This window comes from Erinaceus europaeus, chromosome 21 (assembly GCF_950295315.1).
Source record: "Erinaceus europaeus chromosome 21, mEriEur2.1, whole genome shotgun sequence".
Lineage (NCBI taxonomy): Eukaryota > Metazoa > Chordata > Mammalia > Eulipotyphla > Erinaceidae > Erinaceus > Erinaceus europaeus.
In genome coordinates, this window is record NC_080182.1 from 36,060,229 (window position 1) to 36,081,907 (window position 21,679).

Below are 21,679 nucleotides of genomic sequence, written 5' to 3' on the forward strand. Positions count from 1 at the left end.
TATTGGTCAGGCTCTGAGCCTGGCCACAGGTAAAGATTATCCAGACCACATGGAGCTTAATCCCAAGCCCTATACATGGCAGAAGGCAAGATGGTTTCAGTTTGGCCTGGAGAGTCCAGCCGTGGGGAACTCCCTATGAAGCTGGTACCATGTCAAGCAGCTCGCATGGCGGCGCCTGCACCAATAAGATGCCAGTGTTACTGGGATATCTACTCAGAAGTCTGAGACACCCATTCTGCTACATGCCACTGGCCTAACCAGTCATGGAATCAGCATATTCAAAGGGTGTGATGCGAGTATAAAGAGCTAGAAGGGACTCGTGGCTGCCATGTTAGGTAGCTGTCTACCCACATGGGACTGAGCCGTAGTGAAGGCAGAGCACGCGATACAGTCACAAGCTTAGACTAGGGCTACACCAGGAGTCAACAGACTGTGCCCTACTGAGGCTGCTGGTTGTTTTTGTACACAAGGCTATTAGAATACGGCCACATTTATTCGTCACATTGTCTAGACCTGCTATCTTTCTTTCTTTCTTTTTTAATATTTATTTATTTACCTCCTTTTGTTGCCCTTGTTTTTTATGGTTGTAGTTACTATTGTTCTCGTCATTGTCGGATAGGACAGAGAGAACTGGAGAGAGGAGGGGAAGACAGAGAGGGGGAGAGAAAGATAGACACATGCAAATTTCTGAATTTATTTTTTTCTGCCCGATAGAAATATATGACCCAAGAAGTAAGCAGATTTCTGTTCTCAGGACACACATGCATCTTGTAGAAGAGCAGAAAGTGTTGCTTTTGTTTCTAGATTTTGTTTTTATAAAAAACTAAAACAAACAAAACATTTCATTTTTCCTGACAAACATCAGGACCAAGCACACAAACACACATTCATACACACAGAACCTATTGTCACTTGAAAAAATTATTCTCTAAGCACAGACCTTAAGAGACATGGGGAGATACATTGATGTCTAATTCTATTCTGTGGTGGGCATCCAGAGGGGTTCTCTGACTCCAAGTCCTGAACTCTGAACTATTTGCTCTCTTTTTTGTTTTGTCTGTTTGCTTTGTTTTGTTCTAGGGAACAGATCCAGAATTTGTATTTGCATGATACCACCGAGCAGACTCCTTGACCCAATTTTATATTCTTTATATTTTAGAGAGAGAGCAGGAACACCACAGCACTGCTCCACCACCCATGGAGAACACCCCACTTCTTACTTCTATGTGGTGCCAAGGTTCAAACCAGGGGTCTCATGCTCTGTAGGACATTAGCTCAACAGGTTGCAAACTTTCCAGATTTCTGCTACTCTGGGTTCAGGTTGACCCATCAAGATTGCCTTTATTTATTTATTTATTTTTAAATAATTTATTTCTTTATTGGGGAATTAATGTTTTACATTCAACAGTAAATACAATAGTTTGTACATGTATAACATTCCCCAGATTCCCATTTAACAATACAACCCCCACTATGTCATTCATCATTTTTCATGGACCTGTATTCTCCCCAAAGATTGCCTTTATAAGAAAGTGTATGCAAAAAAAGGCAAGGGCACATTTCTTTCTTTGCTCATGAATTTATTTGTTTATTTATTTTTAGGAGAGAGAGACAGACAGAAGAGAAGAAAAAGGAAGAGAAGAGATGGGAAGGGAAGGGGAAGAAAGGGAAGGGAAGGGAAAAGAAGAAAAGAGGAGAGGAGAAAAGGGAAGGAGAGGGGGAGGGGAGGGGAGGGGAGAAGAGGGGAAAGGAGAGGAGAGGAGAGAAGAAGAGAGGAGAGGAGAAAAGAGAAAAGGAGAGAGAAGAGGAGAGAAGAGAAGCCAGACCACCACTCAGCTCTGCTGTATGTAGAGCTGGTGATCAAACCTAGGACCTCAGGCTTGCAAGTCCTGTGCTTAACCATTGAACTATCTCCCCAGACTCGTAATCTAGTTTAGAGTGCCAGATTTGGCCTTTATGAATCCATGCAGCCCTAAATGAGTCCTTAACCATTGTTGTGAGCTGTCATGTCTTCATATGTAGGATGGTGTTAACAGACACCCTTTGCAGTTTTCCACGAAATAAGCTGAAGAAGCAAAGGTTTACATGTACACCCAGGGTGTGATAAATGGGAACTGTCCTGAAAAATAGTATCTGTGCCTGTGCAAATGTGAGCAGACTCAATCCAGGTTGAAAAGACTAAACTTTGCCATAACTATTAGGAAAGGTCCAAGCTCTTTGGGGTAATCCTCTCCCATAGTTAAATTGCCTATTTGTCAATCTGTTTGGTCTGTCAAATAGAAGTCTGAGTCTGTCTACTTTAAGAATGATCTTGGGGGGTCGGGCTGTGGCGCAGTGGGTTAAGCACATGTGGCGCAAAGCGCAGGGACTGGCATAACGATCCCGGTTTGAGCCCCCGGCTCCCCACCTGCAGGGGAGTCGCTTCACGGGCAGTAAAGCAGGTCTGCAGGTGTCTGTCTTTCTCTCCCCTCTCTCTCTGTCTTCCCCTCCTCTCTCCATTTCTCTCTGTCCTATCCAACAACAAAGCAACGTCAACAATGGCAATAATAACCACAACGAGGCTGCAACAACTAGGGCAACAAAAAGGGGGGAAAAAGTGGTCTCCAGGAGCGGTGGATTCATGGTGCAGGCACCAAGCCCAGCAATAACCCTGGAGGAAAAAAAAAAAAAAAAAAAGAATGATCTTGGAAAGGGGCCAGGCGGTGGCACACCTGGTTAAGTGCTCACATTACAATGAGTAAGGACCCAAGTTCAAGCCCCTGTTTCCCACCTGCAGGGGGAAAGCTTTACAAGTGGTGAAGCAGGACTGCAGTTATCTCTCTGTCTCTCTCCTCTCTATCTCCCCCTCCCCTCTCAATTTGTTTCTGTCTCTACCCAATAATAAAATAAATTATAATATTTTTTAAAAAGAAATAATCTTGAAATAATGGAATCCTCAGATTCCATGTGCAAGGGGAGAGAGAAGAAAATAAATAAATAAATAAATAAATAAATAAAATCTTTCCCCAAAAATTGAGAGAGAGAAAAAAAAAAAGGATGATCTTAGTGGCCAGGGAGATGGCTGAATGGGTAGAGTGCACGACTTGCAGCTGAGGAAGGGAAGCATGGCTTGGAAGCACTCCCTTTAGTGTGGCTCCCTGCAATATTCCTCAATGTCCCCAAAGCCCCAGCTTGCACAGAAGAGGAAGGAAGACCCTCTTCTCTGATCTTGTGTGTTACCGCATCAACTACCTAAAAGACTAACGGGGCCGGGTGGTGGTGCACCTGGTTGAGCGCACACATTAGTGAGCAAGGGCCTGGGTTCAAACCCCCACTCCCCACCTACAGGGGGGAAGCTTCACAAGTGGTGAAGCAGGGCTGCAGGTCTCTATCTATCTATCTATCTATCTATCTATCTATCTATCTATCTTTATCTCCTCCACCCTCCTTTCAATTTCTGTCTCTATCCAAAATAAATAAATAAGTAGTCTTTAAAAAAAAAAAAAAGAGTGGCTACAGGGCTGAGGCTGGCCTTCTCTTTGGCCTGACATTAGCTAGTAAGACATTAAAAAATATGGAAAGTAAGTGGAGGAAAAGCTTCAGCCTTTGGTTCTACAGAGGCACAAATCTAGGGGCATATTACACACCTTCTCTCTGAGGACTCCCCACACGAATGAGCCCCACTTTCCCACAGTGGCAACCAGTGAGCTGACACTTCCTACACTGACTTTTCTTTTTACTTCTGCATCCTCAATCCTCCTTCCCCAGAAGGTGAGCTGTACCAAAGAACCCATCCTCCAAGATCTGGTTTTAGTTTAGATTTTGTTAGTAGCTGAGTCTAGTTTCGTCAGGTCTAGAAGAACCTAAGTCCAAAGTAAAACGTGTCAACATGTGCAGTGAAAGTTGATCATTTATTTCTTTTAACATTTGGAGATAAAATTGTTTCTTTGCTGAGCAAGAATATCAGAGGCTGCCTATCACTCTTGGGAAGAAGAGCTGTCCTTGAAACTGAAGAAGCCGGAGTCTGTTCTGTGTGTTGGGAACCAGCTGGCAGTATCACCAGGCGGGCACTTTGGGTGGCCGCAGGAGGAGCTGCCTGCCTGCCTGTCCTGTTGCTGGGTGCCAGAGGCAAGATGGGTGCGTAGACTAGGCTGTGTGTCCAAACAGACAGACATTCTGGTCGTGGAGGCAAGCTCAAGATCAAAGTTCAGAAAGCAGATTTGTGAAGTGGAGATGACCTGCAAGGAGCATGGGTGAAAAGTCAGAGCTAAACACAGGCCCCTCCCACAAGTGACAGGAAGGGAACATTTAAAAAGAGGGAGCCAGGGATAAAAGGCAGGTGGGACCAACAAGAGCACCTGCGTCCCAGGGGCTTGATTTTCAGGCAGGGAAGGAAGGATCAAACAAAAGGTCGTCCGCACCAACGGGGGATTTCCAAGACCAATAAGTGAGAAGCCGCACAATCACCTGCCGGCCTTCCAGATTCTATGAGGCTGCTTCTTTCTTAGTACTATTTGTGCGTCCCAACAGACAATGCACTTAATAGATGGCATTTCTGGAGAAAAAGGTGTTTTTCCCAATGCGTTTCAGCTGCAGAGCAATTTTAATTCCACAAGAAGGCTGGAAGGTTAGCTCCAAGCATAGTTGCTTCAACTGGACAGTGACTAATATGGACTAGATCAGAGTCTCTTTTTTAAAGTTTTATTTTATTTTAAAAATATTTTATGTATTCATTTACTGGGTAGAGACAGAGAGAAATTGAGAGAGGCGGGTAGAGGTGGAAGGGTTGAGAGAAAGAGAGACACCTGCTGCTGCCCTGCTTCACCACCCGCGTCGTCATTGCTGGACAGGACAGAGAGAAATGGACAGAGGACGGGAAGACAGAGACAGGGAGAGAAAGACACTTGCAGACTTGCTTCACCGCTTGTGAAGCGACCCCCCTGCAGATGGGGAGCCGGGGGCTTGAACTGGGATCCTTACGTGGGTCCTTGTGCTTCGTGTCATGTGCACTTAACCCACTGTGCTACTGCCCGACTCCCAGCTGTGCCTTCTTTAAGCAAACCCAGCTAGCTGGGACCATCCCATAGCCAGCCCTTGCATCTAGCTGCCCCAGTCAGCAGACTGGCTGTGGTTCAGCCAGGTTCCCAGGGCTTCTCTTGTCAGTTGAGGTTGTTACACTTTTAGAGGCAATAGAAATGGTTAGTGGGCTATTTAAGGAAATCCCTCAGCCACTTGGTCTGCACCTCAAAAAGTAGTCAAAAGTTTTGCATCAAGAGGGGGTCACATGATAAGATACTGCTGTTATCTTTCCTTTTTCTGACTTAAATAATGATTACAGAGCCAGATGGTGGTGTAGCCAGTTGAGTGCAGTTCTTATGCCCAAAGACCTGGGTTTAAGCTCCTGGTTCCCACCTGCTGGGGAAGCTTCACGAGTGATGAAGCAAGGCTGCAAGTGTCTCTCTTCCTCTATCTTCCCCTTCCCTCCAAATTTCCCTGTGTCCTATCAGATAAAATTAGAAATGATCACATTAGCAAAGCAATATTCATGTGCTCATTCTAGCTAAGTCCTTGTCAATCAGCTTACTTGATTTTTATGTTTCTTAAATGTTTATTTATTTATTTATTTTCCCATTTGTTGCCCTTGTTTTTTTTTTAATTTATTTCTTTATTGGGGAATTAATGTTTTACATTCAACAGTAAATACAATAGTTTGGACATGCATAACATTCCCCAGTTTCCCATTTAACAATACAACCCCCACTATGTCATTTATCATCCTTCATGGACCTGTATTCTCCCCACCCACCCACCCCAGAGTCTTTTACTTGGGTGCAATACGCCAATTCCATTTCAGGTTCGACTTGTGTTTTCTTTTCTGATCTTGTTTTTCAACTTCTGCCTGAGAGTGAGATCATCCCATATTCATCCTTCTGTTTCTGACTTATTTCACTCAACATGATTTTTTCAAGGTCCATCCAAGATCGGCTGAAAACGGTGAAGTCACCATTTTTTACAGCTGAGTAAGTATTCCATTGTGTATATATACCACAACTTGCTCAGCCACTCATCTGTTGTTGGACACCTGGGTTGCTTCCAGGTTTTGGCTATTACAGATTGTGCGGCCAAAAACATATGTGTACACAGATCTTTTTGGATGGATGTGTTGAGTTCCTTAGGATATATCCCCAGGAGAGGAATTGCAGGGTCATAATGTACGTCCATTTCTAGCCTTCTGAGAGTTCTCCAGACTGTTCTCCACAGAGGTTGGACCAATTTACATTCCCACCAGCAGTGCAGGAGGGTTCCTTTGATCCCACACCCTCTCCAGCATTTGCCGCTGTTACCTTTTCTGATGTATGACATTCTCACAGGAGTGAAGTGGTATCTCATTGTTGTCTTTATTTTCATTTCTCTGACAATCAGAGACTTGGAGCATTTTTTCATGTGTTTCTCGGCCTTTTGGATCTCTTCTGTGGTGAATATTCTGTCCAAGTCCTCCCCCCATTTTTGGATGGGGTTATTTGTTGTCTTGTTGTTGAGTCTGGCAAGCTCTTTATATATGTTGGTTATTAAACTCTTATCTGATGTATGATATGTAAAGATCTTCTCCCATTCTGTGAGGGGTCTCTTGGTTTGGGTAGTGGTTTCTTTTGCTGTGAAGAAGCTTTTTAATTTGATGTAGTCCCATAGGTTTATACTTGCCTTAGTCTTCTTTGTAATTGTATTCGTTTCATTGAAAATGTCTTTAAAATTTATGCAGAAAAGAGTTCTGCCAATACTTTCCTCTAAGTATTTGATAGTTTGTGGTCTAACATCCAAGTCCTTGATTCACTTGGAGCTCTTGTTGTTTTTTTATTGTTGTTGTAGTTATTGATGTCGTTGTTGCTGGATAGGACAGGAAGAAATGGAGAGAGGAGGGGAAGACAGAGAGGGGGAGAGAAAGACAGAAACCTGCAGGCCTGCTTCACCGCTTGTGAAGCGACTCCCATGTAGGTGGGGAGCCAGGAGCTCAAACTGGGATCATTATGTCATTCTTGCACTTGCTTTGGGCCACGTGTGCTTAACCCGCTGCGCTACCACCCGACCCCCACTTGATTCATATATTACGGCACTTGTACTGTAGCTTGAAGTGTATTCTTCTGTTACTTTCCCTTTATCATTGACTGCTTTTTACAAAAATAATAATAAACTGGCTCTCCAGCATCACACTCTCTCACCTAAAACTGAGCAGGTGGAACTGCTTTGTTACACCATGACAGTCATTCATTCATTCATTCATTCATTCACTGAAGCAAATTCAAGCTTGTTATGGCTTCACTTCTACTGAAATCTAACCAGGTGGATCTGAGCACCCATTGTGTCCACCTTTTGCCTCACCAGCCATGATGTTTGTTTAATTAACAAACAGCGGCAGGAACTCATTTTCTTTGCTAATAAGCAGGCACCGAAATAATGAACATCTCCTGACACCCCTCCCTTCTCAAATCACTGAAAAGTTTACCCTTAATAATATGTGGACTCTGAAGAGTGGGTGGTTGGACTTTCTGGTAAGTATACCCTTCAAGACCAAAACACTGTCAGTGACTAAAGAGGCCGCCCAAGGAAATCACAGACTGTGACAAGTTGGTGTGGAGAGAATTTGAACAATCCAGACTGAGCTGAATCTTCTTCTTCTTATTTATTTATTTGTTTATTTTCCCTTTTCTTGCCCTTGTTGTTTTGTATTGTTGTTGTAGTTACTATTGTTGTTACTGATGTCGTTATTGTAAGATAGGACAGAAAGGAGGGGAAGACAGAGAAAGGGAGAGAAAGACAGACACCTGCAGACCTGCTTCACCATCTGTGCAGCGACTCCCCCGCAGGTGGGGAGCCAGGGGGTTTGAACCGGGATCCTTACTCTGGTCCTTGCGCTTGGCACCACGTGCACTTAACCCACTGTGCTACCCGCCCGACTCCCAATATTATTTTTTTTAATATGGTTCCTAAAACTGAACCCAGGGCCTCATACATTTTGTGATACTACCCAGTGGTCCCTTGGTCCAGTTTTTTCTTGGTCCACGCACTTAGACAGAGAGAGGAATAGGAGAGGAGAGACACTAAATTATCACTCTGTTATCCATGGAGTCCCCATTTGTTTGCGTCCAGGGTGTTGTTGTTCTTATTGGTTCTGTGTGGTGCCTGAAATGGAAGCCCAGGCCTCACACATAGAAGGCCTGCACTCTACACACTGAGCTACCTTCCACACCTCTTCAGTTACATTTTATTTTGATTTATTTATTTATTGGCCCTTATTATGATTTTTTTTTACTAGTGATTTCATAATGGTTTATTTGATTATAAGATTAGACATCTATGGCCAACCACCCTGAACACGCCATCTCGTCTCATCTCGGAAGATTAGAGGGGGCTAGTTCCCACCACCAAAGTGATTTTTTAATTTTTTTTTCTTGTGCCACTAGGCTTATTGCTGGGGCTTAGTGCCTGCAGATCAGCTCTGTCACCCCCTATGACCAATTTTTTCTCTGCCTTCCGTTTTCTGGTAGATATTGAGAGACACCTGCAGCACTAGCCCCCTCATAAAGCTTCCCCTCTGCATGTGGGGACTGAGCGCTCGAACCTGGGTCCTTGGATCTGGTAACTTAATATGTGCTCACCTGATGCACCACTACCAGGCTCCCCAAAGTTACATATCATGTCAAAGTCTAAGCCAATCTACCTTGTGTCTCTTGCTTGTGGATGGTGTGTTTCCCTCACTTCTCTCCACAGAAGTGGGCAGTCAGGGTCACCCCCACCCTGAAGGTCACCTGGGGCTTTTGAGGACAATTCCCATACACACTGTGCTTGCCTCAGGTGACTGTGCATCCCTGTCCACGAGCTTTGGCTGTCAACTCAACGTGCACGTGTGGAGGTGCGCTGAAACAAGCCCATCCTCCAGTCTTGTAGGGAAACTGTGAGGATATGGCTAAGCACGGTGTGGGACCTCCTACTGAAAGATGGGGGCCTGAATGGCATGACCTATTAGCCTCTCTCTACCTGAGATGGAGCATGGAAGAAAACGACCACCGGGAAATATCCTCTCTGACAGTCTCTCTGCCTCACAAAGACTCTACACGCAGCCCATTTCCTTGTTCCCGAACCAGTTGGTTTGTTGACTCAAAGGTTAATAGAAATTCATCTTCTTTGATCACATCTGACCCATATATCATTGTTCTGCTTCATCAAACGTAACTAGGAGCATTCTCCTTACTCCTCTACCCTTTCCGGTCTTTTCATCTCACATGATCTATCTTTTCTCTGCCCTTAAGACTCCTCTCTGTCTGCTGGTTATTAATAACCCTATTTTCCTTGTTCCTTTGATCAACTAAACCCGTTGCTCAACATTTGCTAGGAATGCTCTGACCTTTTCCCAACCCCTTACCTCTCTTTGCCCCTTTATCCCAAACCATATATGGAACAGACAACCTACTTCCTCCTACGACCCCTTATAACACTGCTTTGCTGTTCAATAAACGGATTGCTACCAGACACAAGTCCCCAGGTCATCTCTTGCTGCGGCACTAGCACCGGACACTAAGTCAGTCCCATAGGTTCACTTTTGCTGCCTCGGAACATTCTCTTAGGCCCCTGCGTCTGGTGCACAGCAGTGCAGGTAAGCTGGCAGTCTGTGCCCGAGAAGAGGCCTCCCGGCAAGAAGTACTGCACAGTCTAAGCCCCGGGCAGATGAGGGTTAAGAGCTGGTGATGGGGGAGTCGGGCTGTAGCTCCGCAGGTTAAGCGCAGGTGGCGCAAAGCACAAGGACCGCCATAAGGATCCCGGTTCGAAACCCGGCTCCCCACCTGCAGGGGAGTCGCTTCACAGGCGGTGAAGCAGGTCTGCAGGTGTCTATCTTTCTCTCCTCCTCTCTGTCTTCCCTTCCTCTCTCCATTTCTCTCTGTCCTATACAACAACAATAATAACTACAACAATAAAACAACAAGGGCAACAAAAGGGAATAAATAAATAAAATAAATATTAAAAAAAAAAAGAGCTGGTGACGGATGCACCAGAGGGACACCCTTCTCCCTGGTTGGTACAATGAAGGTGTGTCTCTCCATCTCTCAGAAGGTCCCCAGCAGGCTTGAGCCCCCTGACATTGTCCCAGGTAATCTGCCTCTTAACTTACCCTTTTAAATTTTTCTCTCTTCCTTTTCTCACTTTGCCACTTCACTCTGTTTTCCTCAGGTCACTTCCCCAAGTCCTTTGTCTCAGCACCCATTTTGAGGTAATTCAATGAAGACAGCTCCCAAGATTTTAGACACATACAGACTTTAAAGGGATTCTGTCATTCCTTGTTTTTTAATGTGGCATCAGGAAGTGAACTCAGCCTTTTACACACATGACACAAATGCTGAGCAGCAACCTGGGTCCAGTTTTATTTTCCAGTTTTATCTTACAGGGAAGATGGAGGAGGAGGAGGAGGAGAAAAAGAAGGAGAAGAAGGATGAGAAAAAAGAATGAGAGGTATTACAGCTCTGCCCCCCCCCCCCCCATCTACAGAGTTGCCCATAGTGCTGTCCACGGTGCCCCCATGTGCTGCTGAGGTTAGGACTTTGGGCCTCATACTGGGTGGGGATTGAGCTCTATGGTCTCTCTCCCTGCCTCTCTATGATTCCTTTTTAGCACCAATTTCTGGGGCATCCTCAGAAAGGTCCAAAAAGAGAAGGATAAATACAGGAGGATCTCACTCACAGGAGGAATTGAAGAAGCAAGGACAGAAAGTGTGACACAAGGTAAAAGCTGGAATGGGTTAGGTGTGTTGCACAAGAGCAAAGGATTCTGGTGAATCGAGCAGCTTCATCGACTGCTATATGTGTTTCTTGTAGGCAAATAACATCTGCCTGATGCTGTATCGCCAATTGACCAATAAGAACGCGTTTGGCAAAGGACAGCCCCTCAACATTAAGTTGGAGGACTCGAAGAGCAGGACCAACAGCTTGAAAGCTGTCAGGAGCTGCTTGTTGCTGGCTTTGAAAGTGACTGGCATCCATGTGGATTCAGTCGGCTAGGAAGGATCGTCAGTTTCCCCAATGAATGGGTACTCACGGGATGCACCACGGGAAGGTCGATCCAATGCATTCCAGTATGTGCCCCAGTATGGTTCCGTAGCCCCCATGTCCACTTGGTCGATTCCAAATTATATTCCTCCATGAGGATAATTTCTGGAACCATCCGTTCCACCCCGGTCCCATGGCTGCCAGTTCTTAGCAACATCGCCCCGCCAGATATTCGTCGGGATGCGGCATCATCTAAGTTCATTTCCCACGTCTACGCTCAACTGGACCTGCCAATATACGCGGATATCTTCGCCCACCCTGTCCAATGCTTGACGTCTCGTCATCCAATCTGCTCCCCTATGCCTACACTGAACTTCTCTGTTCCAGTCTCTTGGAAACAGAGTTGGCAGTCAGCTGAGGTAAAGAACAAACACCTCATCACAGACCCCTGCAAGCGTCAACCCGGCTTTGACCTAGAACGTTATGATCGGGCCCTCCTCAATCGCTATCGAACAGGCCATGGCCGGTGCGCCGCTATGTTCCATCGCTGGGGAGCCAGAGACGACCCGAACTGCCCCTGCGGCTCCAGACAGACTGTGACCCACATAGTCAACGACTGCCACCTCTCCAGATTCAAAGGAGGTCTCGAAACTTTACATCAGGCTCCACCTGACGCTGTTGACTGGCTATGGAAGAAGGGCAAACGCTAGAAGAAGAAGAAGAAGAAGAAGAAGAAGAAGAAGAAGAAGAAGAAGAAGAAGAAGAAGAAGAAGAAGAAGAAGAAGAAGAAGAAGAAGTCAGAAACAGTAGGATGAATATGGGATGATCTCACTCTCAGGCAGAAGTTGTAAAACAAGATCAGAAGAGAAAACACAAGTAGAACCTGAACTGGAATTGGCATATTGCACCAAAGTGAAAGACTCTGGGGTGGGTGGGTGGGGAGAATACAGGTCCAAGAAGGATGACAGAGGACCTAGTGGGGGTTGTATTGTTATATGGAAAACTGGGAAATGTTATGCATGTACAAACTATTGTATTTACTGTTGAATGTAAAATATTAATTCCCCAATAAAGAAATTAAAAAAAAAAAGGACTGAGTCAGCCCATACAGATATAAATTGGCCAGCTATGAACAATGGGAGGGAGCTGGCTAAGAAAAACTTAAGAAGTTTTTAACACCTAGAAGACTGCCCTTGGGGCATGAGACCACTTCCTGGATGCCCTCTCTCTCTTGAGGATACACTGGAAATTAACTGGACTGATCTAATTCTCTTGGCAGGGGAGAACTAGAACCCAATGTAAAGCATACAACAACCTTGCTTCAATTTTTATTTTATTTTATTTTATTTTATTTGACTTTTTAAAAATGTCTTTATTGGGGAATTAATTAACTTTGTTTTTGTTGGGTTTTTTTTTTTTGCCTCCAGGGTTATTGCTGGGGATCAGTGCTTGCACTAGAAATCCACTGCTCCTGGAAGCCATTTTTTCCCATTTTGTTGCCCTTGTTGTTGTCATTATTGTTATTGTTGTTGTTGGGTAGGGCAGAAATCAAGAGGTGGGAAGGCAGAGGGGGAGAGAAAGACAGACACCTGCAGACCTGCTTCTCCGTTTGTGAAGCGACTCCCCTGCAGGTGGGGAGCCGGAGGCTGGAAGCTGGATCCTTATGCAGGTCCTTTGCGCTTCACACCATGTGCGTTTAACCCACTGCGCTACCACCGAACTCCCAGAAACTTCCTTTTCAAATGCAGATGCTGTCTGTGCTCATATTTCTTTTCTGTGGCCTGTGTAAAAACCCAAATGACGAGAGTATCCTGCCACCCCCGGTGATAACTGGAGCACTAGGAACGTGGGGAGTACTGTTCAATGGCTGGTTAGCTCAGTGGTGTGGTTCAGACCACACAGGCTCTGCTTGTCACCTTAGCTCTCTGGATCTCCTTAGGCTGTGCTCTGGGGACAGAGGAAGGCAGGTATCAAAAGAATATGAATTGGTGAGAAAGACTGTCAGACACGCGTTTCAGAAGCCTAGTGAGGGTGAAGGCAACAGGGAGGGAAGAGGAGCTGTAGTTAGTTTTCTGGAACCAGCCACTGAGGTCTGCTCCCAAACTAGCTAGTTCTCTGGACAGCTCGGCCCACCTCTGTCACTGTGCCATGACTGACATCTGCGTACTGTGGGATAAATATATTTAGCACTGACCCAGCTTGAGGTAGTAGTTAATAACCGTAGGCTCTTGCCGGGCAGGCTAGCTTCACGGGCGGGTAACAGAGACGCAGAGACAACGGCTGGGCAGGGAAGCTGTATTTCTTTATTCAGGAACAACGATTCATAAACTAAGACAAACTAATCACCAAACAGAACTCTGCTGTGTCTTTGCGGCGGCACAAGCACTCTCTCTTACTCTCGAACTCAGGAACTCAGGAACCCAGGAACTCTGTCACTCTGGAACTCAGGAACTCCGGAACTCTGTCACTCTGGAACTCTGGCGGGTTTCCTAGGGGCGCGGCCAAGCGGGCCCGCGAAATTAACTGGACTGATCTAATTCTCTTGGCAGGGGAGAACTAGAACCCAATGTAAAGCATACAACAACCTTGCTTCAATTTTTATTTTATTTTATTTTTATTTATTTATTTTTACCAGAGCACTGCTCAGCTCTGGCTCATGGTGGTTGGGAGATTGAAGCCAGGACCTCAGAGCCTCAGGCATGAGAGTCTGCATAACTGTTATGCTCTTTCCCCCCACTCGTAACCTCCCTTCAATATGTTTGGTTTCGATGGTAATCCGGTGTGTGTTCCTCTTTGCACTTAAAAATACAGTTTTGAGGGGGGTCAGGCGGTAACTCAGTGGGTTAAGCGCACACGGTGCAAAGTGCAAGGACCAGCATAAGGATCCTGGTTCAAGCCCCTGGCTCCCCAACTGCAGGGGAGGGTCCCTTCACAGGCGGTGAAGCAGGTCTGCAGGTGTCTGTTTTTCTCTCCCCGTCTCCCCTCCTCTCTCGATTTCTCTCTGTCCTATCCAGCAATGGCCACAACAATGACAACAACAATAATAATGACAACAACAAGGGCAACATGGGAAAAAATGGCCTCCAGGAGCAGTGGATTCCTAGTGCAGGCACAGAGCCCCAGCAATAACCCTGGAGGCAAAAAAAAAAAAATAGTCTTCTGAGAAAGACTCCATGAATAGTTCTGGACTGCCAAAAGGATTCATGGCTTGACACCTGGAAGCATTTGAAGATATCAAGTAGACACCTCCCTTTCTTTCCCCACATAGGACAACTCCCAAATCAAGAGAGCAACTATCGCTCACTCGTCACACACTCAAGACCGCGTCAGAGTCTGACACTATGGCACCAGGCCGCCTGCACTGGAGTCTGGGGCCTTTCCGAGCTGTGTGACATGTGACAGCTCAGTTTCCTCCTCTGTCTAGCAAGGACAGTGACAGTCCTCACATCACAGGGTGCTGTGAGCACAGCTCCAGCTATAATCATGGTGTCTGTAACCTGATCAGGAAGGCCTGAGAATCTAGGGTGGGGTTGCCATAACTCTCATCCTTTGACTTCTTTCTCTGAGTCTTCCTTTCTTTTCTTTTTAATTGTATTCTTCTTTAGTTTTATTAAGTTTTTTTCCCCCCACAGCACTGCTCCTCTCTCTGGTTTATGGTGGTGCAGGAGGGTTGAACCTGGGACTTTAGAGCCTCAGGTATGACAGTCTCTTTGCATAACGATTATGCTATCTACTCCCACCCTATTCTTTAAATTCTAACTAAACTTTCTAATAAAAATTCAGGCTGTGGGCAGGGGTAGATAGCATAATGGTTATGCAAAGAGACTCTCATGCCTGGGGTTCCAAAATTCCAGGTTCAATCCCCTGCACCACCATACACCAGAGATGAGCAGTGCTCTGGTAAAAAAAAAAAAAAAAAAAAAAAAAAAAAAAAGTACATAAATAAAATTAAAAAAAAAAATCAGGCTGCCAAACCCAGGAGGAGGAGGAAGAAGGAATGTGGTTAATGATTTCCCTCTATCTGCTGCACTCTTGGATTTTTTTTTTAAATATCATCTTATTGGAGGGGGTAATTGTTTACAGTACAGTGTTGACAACATGGGTACAACTTCTCTCCCCATGATAGGTGTTTGCAGGACCTTCACGCCCAACTTCGGTCCTTTCCCACTATCTTGCACCAGGACTCCAAACTGCTCTCCCCCACCCTCTTCCCAGAATCCTTTCTTCTTCTTCTAGCATTTGCCCTTCTTCCGTAGCCAGTCAACAGTGTCAGGTTGAGCCTGATGTAAAGTTTTGAGACCTCCTTTGAATCTGGAGAGGTGGCAGTCTTTGACTATGTGAGTCATAGTCTGTCTGGAGCCGCAGGGGCAGGGCAGGTCGTCTCTGGCTCCCCAGCGATGGAACATAGCGGCGCACCGGCCATGGACTGTTCGATAGTGATTGAGGAGGGCCCGATCATAACGTGCTAGGTCAAAGCCGGGTTGACGCTCGCAGGGGTCTGTGATGAGGTGTTTGTTCTTTACCTCAGCTGACTGCCAACTCTGTTTCCAAGAGTCTGGAACAGAGAAGTTCAGTGTAGGCGTAGGGGACCAGATTGGGTGACGAGACGTCAAGCGTTGGACAGGGTGGGCAAAGATTTCTGCATATATTGGCAGGTCCGGTCGAGCGTAGACGTGGGAAATGAACTTAGATGATGCCGCATCCCGACGAATATCTGGCGGGGCGATGTTGCTAAGAACTGGCAGCCATGGGACCAGGGTGGAACGGATGGTTCCAGAAATTATCCTCATGGAGGAATATAATTTGGAATTGACCAAGTGGACATGGGGGCTACGGAACCATCCTGGGGCACAGTATTCTGCAGTGGAATAGCATAATGCCAGAGATGATGATCGTAGTGTGGAAGCGCTCGCGCCCCATGAGGAGCTGGCCAGTCTTGCAATGATGTGATTCCTCGCGCCCACCTTTGCTGCAGTTTTTATGAGATGTTCGTGAAATGACAGGGTGCGATCGAGAGTAACGCCAAGATAGACTGGCTGGGCTTCATGCCGGATTCTCGTTTCTGACTTATTTCACTTAACATGAATTTTTCAAGGTCCATCCAAGATCAGCTGAAAACAGTGAAGTCACCATTTTTATAGCTGAGTAGTATTCCATTGTGTATATAGACCACAACGTGCTCAGCCACTCATCTGTTGTTGGACACCTGGGTTGCTTCCAGGTTTTGGCTATTACAAATTGTGCTGCCAAGTGACCCAGTCCTTTGTGATCTACTGGTCTGACTCAGGTGAAGGTGGGTGGGCACGTCCATCTACATGCTCTCAGGTGTCTGGTCATGGGCTCCCAGGTGACTTGTTTTCAGCCTGGTAACTACCATCTTGGATTTTTTTTTTTTATCAGAGCTTTACTCAGCTCTGGTTTATGGTGGTGCAGGGGACTGAGCCTGGGACTTTGAAGCCTCAGGCATGAGCGTCTCTTTGCATAACCATTATGCTATCTACTCCCACCCACCATTTTGGCTTGTCTCATCAGTGTTGGTATCTAGGTCCCGCCATCTTGGGTTCATGTCGCCTCCCCTCTTATTCTAACACTATTTACCTTAACGCAGTTACAGTATACTTCCTGTTAGAGGCAGTAACTATAGAATAGTTATAAGTATAATCGCTTTTGAGTTTTAAGAATAGTTTAAATATAGTTGCTTTTTGCCCTCCTGCCCAGTGAGGAGGAAAATTCCTTGCCCTTTTCCCCTGCAGAACCTAAACAGTGAAGGCCATCAATTATTTTGACAGACCCTGCTGCAGACGGACCTCCTCATGACCTTTGCATAGGAATACTGTCACCAGGTAGTTTAAACAGATGGCCTGATGAACTACAAACAGATGGCCAGGTGGTCCCAACAAAGAGCAAAGGAATGTGGTGACCCCCTCCCACTTAGGTGGGGACCTATTGGTCTGGTGTGATGTTTAGAACTAGCCCATGCTTTGTTCTGAATGGATCAGGCTATTGCTAAGTTTGAAATGATTGGATACAGGCTGATAAGGTGATGTGTTCCCCCCTCCCTGAGTGGAGTCTGAATTCCTATAAATTGTGTGGTTTGAGCCTTGTTCAGGGTCGAGCTTGGTAGACTGCTGCCAGTCACCTTCTCGGCCTGGACTGCAATTCGTGAATAAACATCTTTTGCTTCCTTGCAGTGGATGGTGGTTTGATTTCACTTGCTAACACTTCCTGCCCCACTGCATTTAGCAGACAATTCATAGACTCCCTGATCCAGGGAGTCTGGAACTTCTTTGCAAAATCTTCCCTGATAAACCCTTTCTGAGGTAGAATTAATCATGCCTCTACTCACCTCCAACCCTTGCCTCTCCTAAATATATATAGTGTACTACATAAAGAGTGCTCTTTTGTCTGTCTGTTTGTTTGTTTTGTCTTTCCAAAGCACTGTTCAGCTCTGGTTTATGGTAGTGCTGGGGGATTGAACCTGGGACCTCAGAGCCTCAGGCATGAAAATTATTTTGCAGAACCATTATGCTGTCTCCCCAGCCCCTTGTCTCATAATCTTTTTTTTTATTATTTTTATTTTATTTATTTTATTTATTCCCTTTTGTTGCCCTTGTTGTTTTTTATCGTTGTAGTTATTATTGTTGTTGTCATTGTTGGATAGGACAGAGAGAAATGGAGAGAGGAGGGGAAGACAGAGAGAGAGGGGAGAGAAAGACAGACACCTGCAGACCTGCTTCACCGCCTGTGAAGCGACTCCCCTGCAGGTGGGGAGCCGGGGGTTCGAACCGGGATCCTTATGCCGGTCCTTGTGCTTTGCGCCACCTGCGCTTAACCCGCTGCGCTACCGCCCGACTCCCGTCTCATAATCTTAAATAGGACCCAGTTGAATATCTAGTGCAGCATCAGTGCTCAATTAATATTGGTTGACACTGATTTGTGAGTAGGAGACGATATGTGTTTTTCTGAGACACAAGTCTGAGACAGCCTGTCTGGAGTCTTAAGGTTTCTCTACCAAGGGACTCAGATTTTTTATCATAGATTATTAGAAAACAAAACCTGATATGCATGTATAAACCATTGTATTTACTGTCAAATGTAAAACATTAATTCCCCAATAAAGAAATTAAAGAAGAAAACCTGAAGCAACCCACCCAGATCATGAATCATCCTTGAAGGTATGTGCTCTGCACTTTAAATGTTCCTGTAAAACTTGCTATCTTTTCCATAATGCATTGTTGGAGGGTTTTTTTTAATATATATTTATTTAGTCCCTTTTGTTGCCCTTGTTGTTTTATATTGTTGTAGTTATTATTGTGGTTGTTATTGATGTCGTCATTGTTGTTGGCTAGGACAGAGAGAAATGGAGAGAGGAGGGGAAGACAGAGAGAGAGGGGGAGAGAAAGACAGACACCTGCAGACCTGCTTCACCGCCTGGGAAGCGACTCCCCTGCAGGTGGGGAGCCAGGGGGCTCAAACAGGGATCCTTACGCTGGTCCTTGGGCTTTGCGCCATGTTCGCTTAAGCCGCTGCGCTACAGCCCGACTCCCTTTGTTATAAGAGTAATGTTACAGGTTTTGTTCCAGTTTCTAAGTACAATGGGCATAACCGAAAACTCTGTCCTTATTCTGATGCCCTCTGGCCTTTCAATAAACCCATGGGTACAGGCACCCAGGCTGAGAAGCAGGGTCCACCGAGCACACTTCCTGACCCCAGAATTAAAGGCACCATGTAGCTGGCTCTGACTTGAAGTCCCCGGAGATTCCTTCCCCGACCTCCTCCAAGCAGCTGGATGCTAAATGTGCCACATCTGGCAGGATTCTGCCTCCCTGTAAACAGCACAGATGAGTAATTAGCCCACAACCTATCCATTTTCTTATCTTTCTCCCAAGTCTCCCAGGGATGACTCACTCTGTGAAGTGGAACAGCCCCTGGGATTTTTCCATGGGGCTCTACTGTGTTTGTTATTATTGTCGCCACAATGCTGTTGTGATGGTGGGCCCTTTATCACCCCTGACATGTGACTTCCGCTCAGTCTCACAAGGCACACTTTCCTCTTCCTTGAGGAGGGCTTGGACCTGTCAGAGTGTGATCCACTTGCTTAGACTTTTTCCAGCCAGACTGGAAAGGAAGGTACATCAAATTCTGAGCCAAGTAAAGTTGGTTTCAGGGGCCCGGGTGGTGGCGCACCTGGTTGAGCGCACATGTCACAATGTTCAAGGACCAGGGTTCCAGCCCCCAGTCCCCACCTGCAGGGGGAAAGCTTCATGAGTGGTGAAGCAGTATTGCAGGTTTCTCTCCCTCTCTGTCACCCCCTACCTTCTCGATTTCTGGCTATTTCTATCCAATAAATAAATAAAGATTTTTTTTTTTAAAAGTTGACTTCAGTCCCAGTGCTGCTATGAATATGTGAAATATGACACTGACCATCTCACATGTGCAAAGAGTAGCCTCTCTCTTTAAAAAAATTTATTTTATTGGGGGTCGGGCGGTGGCGCAGTGGGTTAAGTGCATGTGGCGCACAGCGTAGGGACCGGCATAAGGATCCCAGTTTGAGCCCCCGGCTTCCCACCTGCAGGGGAGTCACTTCACAGGCGGTGAAGCAGGTCTGCAGCGTCTATCTTTCTCTCCCTCTCTCTGTCTTCCCCTCCTCTCTCCATTTCTCTTTGTCCTATCCAACAACGAACAACATCAACAATGGTAATAATAATAACGACCACAACAAGGGCAACAAAAAGGGGGAAGAAATGGCCTCCAGGAGCAGTGGATTCATGGTGCAGGCACCGAGCCCAGCAATAACCCTGTAGGGAAAAAAAAATTATTTTATTATCTTTATTTATTGGATAGAGACAGTCAGAAGTCGAGAAGAAGGGGGAGACAGAGAGGGAATGAGACAGAGAGACATCTGCAACCCCGCTTCACTACTCGCAAAGCTTTCCCCCTGCAGGTGGGGGCCGGGGCTCAAACCTGGGTCCTTGCGCATTGCAACATGTGCGCTCAACTAGGTGTGCCACCATCCAGCCCCTTAGCGTAGCCTCTCTTAACCTCAGTGTTCTCACCAGTACAACGGAAACAGTCATCGCCATTTTCTAGAACAAAGGAGAGCAGACACGGGTACGGTTTGTTACAAGGGTATTACATACTAGCTGGCACTACTGAGGGGGAAGTAGTGCCTACTCTCTTAAAGAAGCCCCACGAGCTCCTGGGCACGAGCTCGAAGGCAAGTGTCCAGGCCCAGTGGAGTGTTAACAGCTCTTAGCGAAAGCCCAATCGGCTTCCCAGGGCCAGTCTGACATGGTAGTTGCCACAGAAGAAATCAGCAGAAAACCCTGTGAACCGGGTAAGATGATCTTTATTTCCAGGAGAGGTGTGGAGACCTGCAGGAAACCACACACACTGATCCTCAACTGTCCTTTGATTTCCCGGCACTGAGTGTTTATATGGGCTGCTCTGGGGCAAAACAAGAAGGAAAAGGCCCGGGGGTGAGGGGCAGGGATCAAGCATCCCAGAATGCAAGAGCAGTGGGGCTCAGCGGCCCCATCACTTGCAGGAGTTGGTTGTTAGTGCGATCAGCAGCCAGCAGGGAAGGCAGAGGAGGAGCGGCCCTGTAATCACTGTTGTCTCAGCATAAGTGCCTGGTGTTTTTTGTTTTTCTTTCCTGGCAAGTAATTGCTGTGCTTGAGGCTTCAGCAGTCGGCCCTGACAGTGAAGTGTTTTGGAGGACGGGCTGGGGGTGAGGAGGCCGAGCCGGCCATCTGCAGGTGGCTCACTGCAGTCTGGCTCTGGCCTCAGCAGCAGCCTCCCGGCCTGAGTCCTGTTTCCATGAGGCTCATCACGGACCATTCTGCACACCGTGGCCACGGGACCTTTCCAAACCAGGACTGCGGGGCTTTCGCCTTCGTTTTAATATGGCGCTGGGGGGAGTCGGGCGGTGGCACAGCGGATTAAGTGCAGGTGGCGCAAAGCGCAAGAACCTGCCATAAGGATCCCGGTTTGAGCCCCGGGCTCCCCATCTGCAGGGGAATCGCTTCACAGGCGGTGAAGCAGGTCTGCAGGTGTCTGCCTTTCTCTCCCCTCTCTGTCTTCCCCTCCTCTCTCCATTTCTCTCTGTCCTAACAACGACGACAACAATAATAACTACAACAATAAATACAAGGGCAACAAAAGGGAAAATAAATAAATAAAATAAAATAAATATATACATGGCACTGGGGCCACATGAAATATCACCACTGAGTGGCCTTTAGAGAGAGGAGAGGGGGCTGGACGGTGGTGCACCCGGTTAAGCTTACACAATACTAAGTGCAAGGACCTGGGTTTGAGCCCTTGATCCCCATTAGCAGCAGGGATGCTTCACAAGTGGTGAAGCATGTCTGCAAGGCTCTCTCTCTCTCTTAGGGAAACCTTAGTCTCCTCTCCTCCCCTCCCCTCCCCTCTCCTCTCCTCTCCTCTCCTCCCCTCCCCTCTCCTCTCCTCTCCTCTCCTCTCCCCTCCCTCTCTCTCTCTCTATCTCTATCTCTGTCTGTGTATATCTTCCCTCCCTTCTCAATTTCTGTCATATCAAGAGGGAAAAAAACGGTCGCAAGAAGCAGTGGATTTGTAGTACTGGCACTGAACCCCAGCAATAATCCTTGGAGGCAAAGAGAGAGAGAGGGAGAAGGAGGGAGGGA